The sequence below is a fragment of the Lathamus discolor genome, chromosome 4 (assembly GCF_037157495.1).
Source record: "Lathamus discolor isolate bLatDis1 chromosome 4, bLatDis1.hap1, whole genome shotgun sequence".
Classification (NCBI taxonomy): Eukaryota; Metazoa; Chordata; class Aves; order Psittaciformes; family Psittacidae; genus Lathamus; species Lathamus discolor.
This window is the reverse complement of record NC_088887.1, coordinates 80,498,429-80,506,044: the sequence shown is the minus strand read 5'-3', so window position 1 is coordinate 80,506,044 and position 7,616 is coordinate 80,498,429. Positions and strand designations below refer to the sequence as shown.

The following is a 7,616-nucleotide window of genomic DNA, read 5'->3' as shown; positions in this document are numbered from 1 at the left end:
TTCTTGGATAAAAGCCTAAGGTGGATTAGGTGCTCATTATATATTACATACCCAGGAACAGATTAACCAAAAAATACATAACTGGCCTATAATTTTTTATTTCTTTTTTTTCATTAGCAGGTAATTCATTAGTAGAATGCTGAGGATAATACTCTGCAATGTAATATATACTCCATATTATCTTTCTCTTTGTAATTGTGGTGGTATTTTACAGTGGATGTCAAGAATTGCTAGCCTGTCAGGAAAAAGTAAAATAAATTGCTCTACAACCCCCACTGAATATCTTAACGATGATGATAAATGCCTGTATTTCCTCTATTCCTGACTCCTCACCCCAGTCCCACCCCAACTAGTGCAAGCAGATGAGGCACAGGGGTTATTGTCTGTCCATAATAACTCCTCTCTGATACTTCTTTCTTCTCACACTTTTCCTTTTCCCCAGCACAGATCACCCCATGGGCTGCAGTTTCTGTCAGGGAAAATCCATTCCTGCATGTTCTCCCCTGCTGGCTGCAGTTTCTTCAGGATCTCCTGCAGTGTGGAGTCCTCCACAGGCTGCAGTGTGGATATCTACTCTGGTGTTGTCTTCTCCAAGGGCTGCAGCGAAATCTCTGATTCAGCACCTGGAGCATCTCTTCCCCTTTCTTCTCACACCTTGGTGTTCGCAGATCTGTTCCTCACAATTTTTTCTCTTGCTTCTCACTGCTTGCTCAGCATTTTGCCTTTTCCTGTTTTTCCAGAGGTGACACCATCTTACACAAGGGGCTCAGCCATGCCCTGTGATGGGTCCACTGGAGCCAGCTGGGACCAGCTGTGTCTTGCATGGGGCAGACCTGGTCTCTTCTCACAGAGGTCACCGCTTAAGGACCTCTGCTACCAACAACTGGACACCTGCACCAAGTACAGTAACATAACACAGATATGGTCACTCTGCTGAACAAACCTGGTATGGCTGAGGATCTGACAAAAGATTAATAGTATCAATAAGGAAACAGAAATGGGATTCATGCAGTTATTTATTGTTTCATGCGTTTAAAATTTCACAGAAATAAGCAATATATGTAAGTAAAATTGGTGAAGAAACATTTTGAGTATTATGTACATAAAGCAACTGGCAGTATAATGTCACCTAAAATGTAGAACAAAAATACATCCACATAAAATATTGCTTTTTGGTTTTGAGTTCTTTGTTGTGTTGTTTTGTTTTTTTTTTTTTTATTTAGTGCCATTTGAGACTGTTCAGGTAAAAATTACAAGTTAAAAATACTACTATAAATGTGCAAAAATCTTCTGAGGTATTTTGCTCCTTGGTAGTTCATACAGATTGCTATATTTTAAACTTGTTTTGTTTTATATGATGCTTTTCCAGTCCTGAAGTGTAGGTTATCAAATTACTCCACTTCCCACTTCAAAAGAAATGTCTCTACATCTTCACTTTTCTTTGTTTTCCTTGTTAAGATTTTGTTGTTGTTGTTGTTCTAGAACAGAAGGAGTGTCTGTAGAATCTATTTATCCTGAGTTGGATAGTTAGTTAGTTATCCACTTAGCTGGATATCTGTTTTTTTTCCTTAGTAATGACTTGTGTGTATAAAATGCATTCCCTCAGCTACATATATTTTAGAGAAGAATGCATATATATGTTTAAAACAGCCCTTGCTAAGTCACTTGTGTTCAAAATTGCTGGTGTTTCAGAGGTTGATACAGCAAGCATTTCTGTAAAAGTGATAGTGCTTGTTTTATCATGAAGCCATGTTAAACATCACCTTTTATAAATGTTGAAATGGATCAAAGTAGTAGACATCTGACCTTTCAGAAAATTGTTTAAACTTAAAAGGCTGCGTAGGAAATTACATGCTGGAAGAAATACATAGAAGTTTCAGGACAGTCATCCAAAGAAAACCAGAAATTTTGCATGTTATTATGGAATCAGTAGTGGCATGTAAGCTGTTCTGAGTTGAGCTCATCTAGTCAAATGTGGACAGCCATAATTAACATTTATCCAGCTGAGTTAATCTTGTAGGCTTCCTGCATGATGAATGAAGAACATTAGGTGACATCTACACTGCTGACTTAATGTAACACAGGAAATGCCTCCCTGGTCAGTTACACCAGTGTCATTCATGGCAACTCTTTTTCAGGCCAGAACCTCTAAGGCTGACTGGCAGCATTTATGATTTCTAGGCTGTCATTCAGCTCCAGATTCAAGACATCTGGATTTAGGTTTCTAAACAAACAAGGCGAATGCAGTTGTTACCATCTAGATGGCTTGTGCCGTTTGAGATTCCTTTAGGCATTTCTCCTGACATCCAGGAGACAACCTGGACACGTACCTTCTATTGGTCCTCTGTTAGATTTACTACCCTTGTACATAACTTGAATACCAGTCGAGGACCTATGCCTTTTCTGAGCAGCACCTGAAAGACCAGCAAGACCTCCAGCAGAATATCGAATTACACTATCTACCCATATATGGGCACCCAAATTAGGCCTATGTCAGAATATATGGGATCATTGTACATCTTATGCCGTGTTTTCTAAGCCTTAATAGACTTCCTGGATTTCACAGAACATCTTCAATGGCATTAAATATATACGTTTAGACAAATGTATCCCACCCTGAATCTCCACTGGCTAAATAGATAACCATCTCATATGTAGAAACTTATGTTACACACCTGTATATTTTCTATTTATAATCTATAGCTTATTTCCATGCATGCATTTTAGATATGGAAATTCAAGTGAGATTAATATTATTGTCTTTGTATGGTTATTGCATTTATAGCTTTCGTATTTATCAACACCCTTATCTGATTATAATGTTGTATTATTGACCCTAAATATCGGCAAAGGGTAGAAAGAAAGAGTGAAATAATATTTTCAGGACTCATTTGTACATTGTACAACAAGCATTCAAATGATAAATTCATGAATCACAATTCTAATAGGAGAAGAAAAAAACAACAAAACCCAAAACCACCTCCCACTTTCCCTTCTTTTCCCACCCCTCCAAAAAAAAAAAAAAAAAAAAAAAAAAGAGTTCTCAGAATAACAGAAAAGCTAAATGAAGCTAAATGAGTATTTCTGTATATTGGATGTCCTTTGTAAGGAGCAACTTCTATTAATACAGTGAAGAGTTAATTGTTTAATATTTAAAAGGTAGTTGAACAAGAATAGTTGGCAACTGCTGCTGGGTAAGGAGTAACTCAGGCAACAGTGTTTTTAAAAACTTGTTACACTAACGTGTACAGCTGCGTGTTGGGTCCTGATTATTTGTGATTCTAATCTTGTCAATGATAAACTATATGATACTGAATATAAACTTTAACTAAAATTAACACATACTTTAAAAAGCATTATCAGCTCTATCCTATAATTGTTGTCTATTTAATGCCTCTATGAGATTCTTTGTTTCCTCCAGTATTGAGCCCCTCAGAACAAGGCTTTTGCTGACACCACTTTAAATAGTTATTATAGTTACTATGCTATTCCAAAGCCCAAAGCATCTACAACTACATGTACACCACATAGAAAAGCATGTATATAGGCTGTGCAACAACAATTTATTATTGCTACTTGTCTATTACATTGCCTAAAGCAAGTACAACTACATTACTGATTATATTATCATTAATTGAACAGCAAACTGACTTTATTTCAAACTCATTTCTTTAAAAAGACTCAGTAGAAAGCGCTTTTATTTTTGCGAGATGATTGACTGATACCTGTGTACCTTCTTATAATATTGCAGGTGGATGTAGCTTCATAGGCAGAAGTTCTAGTGCCTGTCCATGAGGTACTGCAAACAATGATATATACAGTATATGTGAAGGGTAACTATTACCTGGCAGGCTATCAGGACTTAAAATTACTTTTCTTAGATTTATTTACATAGTGATTTTTGTTAAGTATAATTCTTAGTTCTCAGGTTGAAAATCCTCAGCAATAACAAACCTTTTAGCAAGAACTTACGGCTGTATCAATACTAACAGTACTAAGTCTGCACTTAAAGTGTTCAGAGCTGTCTCCAGGCACTGAAGGCAGATGCCACAATACAGCGTGTTTCTATGTTCTTAAAGTGTACCTTATGATCCCAAGCACTGCATACTAGGGAAGAACGATTAGACAGGTAATCCATGTCCAGTAATTACTAGGCGAGTGTTATTTGGAATAGGTCAAATATGTGCCAGGAAATGTTCTAGTATTTTATTAACAAACACAGTGTGCTGAATTTAATAATACTTATTCACATTTTCTAGTAACTGCACCCTGGTTTTTTTGTATATTCAGTGTGTCTGAATTACTAAGATGATGCCTTGCAAGTAGATGCAAAAACTGTACCTTTCTAATTCTCAAGAAAGATATAAGAAATTATAATACCGTATTTAAATACCTAAACCTCCATTTTCAAATATAAGCAATACGAAAGAAAACTAGAGAACATAATCCTGAAGCTGGATTCTGGGATTTATGCAGTTTAACACCAATGGTATGTTTTACCTTCTGGCAAACAGCCTCCTTGGGATTCCATTTCTCTCTTCAGTAGACAGTAGGATAGTCAAAGGATTGAAACAGGCAATAGAGGGAGATTAAAGTGATTTTCCTAAAACTACAAAGGGAAACAGTGCAGATGAGAATCAGAATGAAGTATTTTCCTTAGGGAGTCCTTAATCAGTATTGAATCTGTCAGACTCTCCCAACTCTTACTGATAGGGACGGAGAATGAACAAAGATAAGATATGCCTGGACTAAATTTGAAATTCATACATTTTGAATATTTTAAAAACACTTATGAAGTACCATAAAATAGGTATCACAAAATATAATAAATAGTGCTTGATATAATTTGTTTTATAGTTTAATTATTAGTATTCTATGTTTCTATTTCAATCAATACAGTCCATTTGTCTATGAGATTTTTATCTGTCATTTAGTCAAAATTTTTAATCATAAACTTCCAACAAAAGTTATGAAGCTTTGCAGACACAAATTATCTGATAAAAAAACCCAATTCTTATAGGTACCGTAGGACAGATTTTTGAGTAATTGTCTTCATCCATAGAAAAATGAGAAAGCAGGACCTAAACAGTAGTTCAACTTCATAATAAAGAAAATCTGATAAAATGTGCCTTGTCATTTAAAAAGGAAATTATTATGGGTTGAGTCTAGAAAATATGTTGTTCATTATTGTTAAACTGTCAAAACCAATTTAACAGCTTTCCTAAAAAAAGTCAAGCAAACTTTGCAAAAGAAGATGAGTTAATTGGTTCCATTTTCTGGATAACTCATCTGCAGTTATCCCAATATATGAAGACAGATACAAGCAGTGTCTCCTACAGCAGGACTTATTTGGTCTAGTCTGGAATTCCTTTGAGATTATAGTGCTTATACTAATCTAATCATATGATAAAAAGGGGACTGCCTAGTGTTCATAAAACAAATATCTTTTGGTACTATGATTAAACAGAAGTAACAATCACAATTCAAAAAGACATGTTCAGCACTATTAAGAAAGCGATGAAAAACGATCTTTTTTTATCCACAGTTTTCTGTTTGTTGTGGGATAGCCTTGATAGGCAACTAATCCCCACAGAGCTGGTTGCTCACTCCCCCACAGCAGAACATTGAGAGAATCAGAAGGTAAAAGTCAAAAAACTTGTAGGTTTAATAGCAAAAGCAGCACACACAGGCAAAGCAAAATAAGCAATTGATTGACTACTTCCACTTGCAGGCAGATGTTTAGCCACTTCAAGGAAATCAGGGCTCAGTCATGCATAGTTACCTAGGAAGACAAATGCCATCACTCTCCCTCTTCCTCTTTCTTTCCTCACCTTTTACTATTCAGCATGATGTCATATCCCTTTGATCAGTTGAGGTCAGCTATCCTGGATGTGTCTCCTGCCAACTTCCTAGAATCATAGAATCACAAAGTCACAGAATAATTTGGGTTGGATTTGATCTTTAAATATCACCTATCCCAACCCCCACTGCCACGGGTGAGGACATCTTTCACTATAGCAGGTCGCTCCAAGCGCTGCGCAGCCTGGCCTTCAACGCTTCCAGGGATGTTAGATCTTCTCTGGGCAGCCTGTTGCAGTGTCTCACCACCTTCACTGTAAAAAATTTCTTCCTATATCCATTCTAAGTCTATCCTCTTGCAGTTTAAAGCAAGGTTGATACTGGGGAAGGGTGAGATGTTGTGGAAGCACTGCTCATGAAGAACTAAAACACCAGTGTGTTATCAACACCGTTTTGGTGACAAATCCAAACCATAGCTCCATACTGGCTTCTTTGAAGAAAATGAACTCGATCCCAGACAAAACCAGTAAGCACACTACTAAAGCCATTTACATTGCAGGTTTCCATATTAAGCAATAAAAGTCTTTTATAAGTGGCATAAAGAGGGTATGCAATAATTCCAAATCATGCTCAAGTTCACATTATCATGGTACAGAATCATTTTGAGGTTATATGCATTCTAGTATATTAAGGATATTAATGCTAGTGAATAAATACTTTTCTAAAACTATGGAAACAGGTATTTGATAAAGTATAACACTGGACTAGAACCTATTATACATTTTTTATTTAAATTCCTTTTTTAAGCTGCAGATGTTACAATCAAACTGTTTTAAATCTTGCTGCTGGCCAAAATTATTGTGTAACAATTCTTTGAATAGCTTAAATGAAATTGTTCTTATATTACTGTTCATGCTTCTATGTATATTTAATTACTCATTATTTCACAGTGAAGTGTACCTGGAAAACATCAAAATAGTGCCTAGAAAATCAAATTCTATTTAAAAAATCCTACATAGATAAGTAGGTTAAATGTTAACCAACTGGACTTTTGATTACGTAGGTATCAGAAAGCAGTAAGCCACAGCTGACTAGGAATTATTCCTATTAGCAGCTTTATACTGCAATTCTCACAAAGGTAAGACCTACAACTGCTTTTCTTTCCAATTCTTTGGTCACATTTTGTATGCAGTGATGTGGATCCTGATACATGAGAAGACCATTTTATTTAATCAGCGATAAGACTAATTAGTACGGTGTGAGCAGCAATAGTTTTGAGGAATAAGATAAAGAGTCGGAAAACCACTTCAGAAAACAAACGTAATTAGTACTTACTGTTAAATAAAACAGTCTGCTAAAAAAAAATGTTAAAGGGAGTTCTAGCAATGTACTATTACTGACCTTTTAGACACCAGATAAACAAATGGCCCGTCATATTAGTTCAAGATGACTGCATGTTGGCATGTGTATGGACTTGAATTAGGTATACACATCTGCTTCTTCTCATACAGGAACTTGCTTTAAAAGAGAGACAATTTAGAGAAGAATGTCTATCAACAAAACTTTGTTAACACACTGTGGCTATGTTTCAACTATTCCAGAAAGAGCAGCAGGTTGTTACACTCAGACTCATGTTAGTGGCAAAGGGAATACACCATACATAGAAAAAAAAGAATTGTGCATTCGACCAGTTAGTGTTTTACCAATGAACACAAAAATTTAGCAGTGATAGAGATAAAACTATTGTACCCACTTACCACAAACACACATCTGAATATCTACCACTTTAGTTCTGAGACCACACTGCCACTAGCTTT

The 7,616-nt window shown here is 35.9% G+C and overlaps 1 long non-coding RNA gene across 1 annotated transcript; it reads right to left on the bottom strand.

Moving 5' to 3' along the window:
* Positions 1-4,532: 4,532 nt before the first annotated feature.
* LOC136012744 (uncharacterized) lies at positions 4,533-7,312 on the bottom strand. Its single transcript, XR_010611932.1, has 3 exons — positions 7,201-7,312; positions 5,832-5,909; positions 4,533-4,609 (listed from the first exon to the last, which is right to left on the bottom strand). It is a non-coding gene; the product is annotated as an uncharacterized LOC136012744 (long non-coding RNA).
* Positions 7,313-7,616: the final 304 nt, after the last annotated feature.